Here is a 5000-nt window from a genome sequence, read left to right on the forward strand (position 1 = left end):
GTGCGCGCTGCAACGGATGCTGGTGACGTTGCAACGGAAGCTGGGGGCGTTGCAGCGGAAGCTGGGGGCGTTGCAGCGGAGGCAGGTCGCGTTGCAACGGATGCTGGGGTCGTTGCAACGGATGCTGCGCGCGTTGCAACGTTGGCTGGGGGCGTTGCAGCGGAGGCAGGTCGCGTTGCGACGTTGGCTGGGGGCGTTGCAACGGATGCTGGGGACGTTGCAACGGAGGCAGGGCGCGTCGCAACGTTGGCTGGGGGCGTTGCAACGTTGGCTGGGGGCGTTGCAACGGAGGCAGGGTGCGTTGCAACGTTGGCCGGTGACGTTGCAACGGAGGCAGGTCGCTTTGCAACGGATGCTGGGATCGTTGCAACGGAAGCTGGGGGCATTGCAACGTTGGCTGGGGGCGTTGCAACGGATGCCGAGCGCGTTGCAACGTTGGCTGGTGACGTTGCAACGGAGGCAGGGCGCGTTGCAACGGATGCTGGTGACGTTGCAACGGAGGCAGGGCGCGTTGCAACGTTGGCTGGGGGCGTTGCAACGGAGGCAGGTCGCGTTGCCACGGTTGCTGGTGACGTTGCAACGGAGGCAGGGCGCGTTGCAACGTTGGCTGGGAGCGTTGCAACGGATGCTGGTGACGTTGCAACGGAGGCAGGGCGCGTTGCAACGTTGGCTGGGGGCGTCGCAACGGAGGCAGGTCGCGTTGCCACGGTTGCTGGTGACGTTGCAACGGAGGCAGGGCGCGTTGCAACGTTGGCTGGGCGCGTTGCAACGTTGGCTGGGGGCAGTGCAACGGATGCTAGGGTCGGTGCAACGTTGGCCGTGCGCGTTGCAACAGAGGCAGGGCGCGTTGCAACGGATGCTGGTGACGTTGCAACGGAGGCAGGGCGCGTTGCAACGTTGGCTGGGCGCGTTGCAACGGAGGCAGGGGACGGTGCAACGTTGGCTGGGCGCGTTGCAACGGAGGCAAGGTGCGTTGCAACGGATGCTGGGTTAGGTGCATCGTTGGCTGGTTTCGTTGCAACGGAGGCACCCGCCGTTGCAACGATGGCTCGGAGCGTTGCAACGGAGGAGCCAAATTTTCATATCTCATAATTGGCTCGTGCATTTTTTCTAAAATTTTGAGGGAACCTTGGTAATATTATGTGAAGGCTGCACAAAAAAATCCAGGTCAAAAATCCCACGTTTGCTCCGTTTTTCATTTTTTTTGAATTTCCGGCTTTCCGGGCGGTAAAAAAATCGGCAAAAAAAATCGGCACGGTGTAAATTCACCAAATTTGGGGGATGGAAAGATCTTATTTTTCTAGAGGTTGTTGCAAAAAACGGCGTCAAAATTCGACCTCTAGAGCACTTTCCTTGAGTATGTCTCCTCACGGAAAAGGACGTCTACCCGTGGCACTTTGGTAATGGCTCGGCAGCCTATTATAGGGGGGAGGGGTGTCGTGATGCTGAAACTCGAGTTGCCCAAAGGCTTGCTGGGCGCAATGCCAGCAAGATGCACGTTGCCTTGCCATCCCCTAGGCACACTAGCAAGCACGTTGTGGTTGTGGTGTGCCGCCGGGCTCCCCCGCCCCCCACGGAGGCACCCGCCGTTGCAACGATGGCTCGGAGCGTTGCAACGGAGGAGCCAAATTTTCATATCTCAGAATTGGCTCGTGCATTTTTCGTGAAATTTTGAGGGAACCTTGGTAATATTATGTGAAGGCTGCACAAAAAAATCCAGGTCAAAAATCGCAGGTTTGCTCCGTTTTTCATTTTTTTTGAATTTCCGGCATTCCGGGCGGTAAAAAAATCGTCAAAAAAAATCGGCACGGTGTAAATTCACCAAATTTGGAGGATGGAAAGTTCTTATTTTTCTAGAGGTTGTTGCAAAAAACGGCGTCAAAATTCGACCTCTAGAGCACTTTCCTTTAGTATGTCTCCTCACGGAAAAGGACGTCTACCCGTGGCACTTTGGTAATGGCTCGGCAGCCTATTATAGGGGGGAGGGGTGTCGTGATGCTGAAACTCGAGTTGCCCAAAGGCTTGCTGGGCGCAATGCCAGCAAGATGCACGTTGCCTTGCCATCCCCTAGGCACACTAGCAAGCACGTTGTGGTTGTGGTGTGCCGCCGGGCTCCCCCGCCCCCCACGGAGGCACCCGCCGTTGCAACGATGGCTCGGAGCGTTGCAACGGAGGAGCCAAATTTTCATATCTCAGAATTGGCTCGTGCATTTTTCGTGAAATTTTGAGGGAACCTTGGTAATATTATGTGAAGGCTGCACAAAAAAATCCAGGTCAAAAATCGCAGGTTTGCTCCGTTTTTCATTTTTTTTGAATTTCCGGCATTCCGGGCGGTAAAAAAATCGTCAAAAAAAATCGGCACGGTGTAAATTCACCAAATTTGGAGGATGGAAAGATCTTATTTTTCTAGAGGTTGTTGCAAAAAACGGCGTCAAAATTCGACCTCTAGAGCACTTTCCTTTAGTATGTCTCCTCACGGAAAAGGACGTCTACCCGTGGCACTTTGGTAATGGCTCGGCAGCCTATTATAGGGGGGAGGGGTGTCGTGATGCTGAAACTCGAGTTGCCCAAAGGCTTGCTGGGCGCAATGCCAGCAAGATGCACGTTGCCTTGCCATCCCCTAGGCACACTAGCAAGCACGTTGTGGTTGTGGTGTGCCGCCGGGCTCCCCCGCCCCCCACGGAGGCACCCGCCGTTGCAACGATGGCTCGGAGCGTTGCAACGGAGGAGCCAAATTTTCATATCTCAGAATTGGCTCGTGCATTTTTCGTGAAATTTTGAGGGAACCTTGGTAATATTATGTGAAGGCTGCACAAAAAAATCCAGGTCAAAAATCGCAGGTTTGCTCCGTTTTTCATTTTTTTTGAATTTCCGGCATTCCGGGCGGTAAAAAAATCGTCAAAAAAAATCGGCACGGTGTAAATTCACCAAATTTGGAGGATGGAAAGTTCTTATTTTTCTAGAGGTTGTTGCAAAAAACGGCGTCAAAATTCGACCTCTAGAGCACTTTCCTTTAGTATGTCTCCTCACGGAAAAGGACGTCTACCCGTGGCACTTTGGTAATGGCTCGGCAGCCTATTATAGGGGGGAGGGGAGTCGTGATGCTGAAACTCGAGTTGCCCAAAGGCTTGCTGGGCGCAATGCCAGCCAGATGCACGTTGCCTTGCCATCCCCTAGGCACACTAGCAAGCACGTTGTGGTTGTGGTGTGCCGCCGGGCTCCCCCGCCCCCCACGGAGGCACCCGCCGTTGCAACGATGGCTCGGAGCGTTGCAACGGAGGAGCCAAATTTTCATATCTCAGAATTGGCTCGTGCATTTTTCGTGAAATTTTGAGGGAACCTTGGTAATATTATGTGAAGGCTGCACAAAAAAATCCAGGTCAAAAATCCCACGTTTGCTCCGTTTTTCATTTTTTTTGAATTTCCGGCTTTCCGGGCGGTAAAAAAATCGGCAAAAAAAATCGGCACGGTGTAAATTCACCAAATTTGGGGGATGGAAAGATCTTATTTTTCTAGAGGTTGTTGCAAAAAACGGCGTCAAAATTCGACCTCTAGAGCACTTTCCTTGAGTATGTCTCCTCACGGAAAAGGACGTCTACCCGTGGCACTTTGGTAATGGCTCGGCAGCCTATTATAGGGGGGAGGGGTGTCGTGATGCTGAAACTCGAGTTGCCCAAAGGCTTGCTGGGCGCAATGCCAGCAAGATGCACGTTGCCTTGCCATCCCCTAGGCACACTAGCAAGCACGTTGTGGTTGTGGTGTGCCGCCGGGCTCCCCCGCCCCCCACGGAGGCACCCGCCGTTGCAACGATGGCTCGGAGCGTTGCAACGGAGGAGCCAAATTTTCATATCTCAGAATTGGCTCGTGCATTTTTCGTGAAATTTTGAGGGAACCTTGGTAATATTATGTGAAGGCTGCACAAAAAAATCCAGGTCAAAAATCGCAGGTTTGCTCCGTTTTTCATTTTTTTTGAATTTCCGGCATTCCGGGCGGTAAAAAAATCGTCAAAAAAAATCGGCACGGTGTAAATTCACCAAATTTGGAGGATGGAAAGATCTTATTTTTCTAGAGGTTGTTGCAAAAAACGGCGTCAAAATTCGACCTCTAGAGCACTTTCCTTTAGTATGTCTCCTCACGGAAAAGGACGTCTACCCGTGGCACTTTGGTAATGGCTCGGCAGCCTATTATAGGGGGGAGGGGTGTCGTGATGCTGAAACTCGAGTTGCCCAAAGGCTTGCTGGGCGCAATGCCAGCAAGATGCACGTTGCCTTGCCATCCCCTAGGCACACTAGCAAGCACGTTGTGGTTGTGGTGTGCCGCCGGGCTCCCCCGCCCCCCACGGAGGCACCCGCCGTTGCAACGATGGCTCGGAGCGTTGCAACGGAGGAGCCAAATTTTCATATCTCAGAATTGGCTCGTGCATTTTTCGTGAAATTTTGAGGGAACCTTGGTAATATTATGTGAAGGCTGCACAAAAAAATCCAGGTCAAAAATCGCAGGTTTGCTCCGTTTTTCATTTTTTTTGAATTTCCGGCATTCCGGGCGGTAAAAAAATCGTCAAAAAAAATCGGCACGGTGTAAATTCACCAAATTTGGAGGATGGAAAGTTCTTATTTTTCTAGAGGTTGTTGCAAAAAACGGCGTCAAAATTCGACCTCTAGAGCACTTTCCTTTAGTATGTCTCCTCACGGAAAAGGACGTCTACCCGTGGCACTTTGGTAATGGCTCGGCAGCCTATTATAGGGGGGAGGGGAGTCGTGATGCTGAAACTCGAGTTGCCCAAAGGCTTGCTGGGCGCAATGCCAGCCAGATGCACGTTGCCTTGCCATCCCCTAGGCACACTAGCAAGCACGTTGTGGTTGTGGTGTGCCGCCGGGCTCCCCCGCCCCCCACGGAGGCACCCGCCGTTGCAACGATGGCTCGGAGCGTTGCAACGGAGGAGCCAAATTTTCATATCTCAGAATTGGCTCGTGCATTTTTCGTGAAATTTTGAGGGAACC

Source organism: Arachis ipaensis, chromosome B7 (assembly GCF_059453495.1).
Source record: "Arachis ipaensis isolate K30076 ecotype BB chromosome B7, ASM5945349v1, whole genome shotgun sequence".
NCBI lineage: Eukaryota > Viridiplantae > Streptophyta > Magnoliopsida > Fabales > Fabaceae > Arachis > Arachis ipaensis.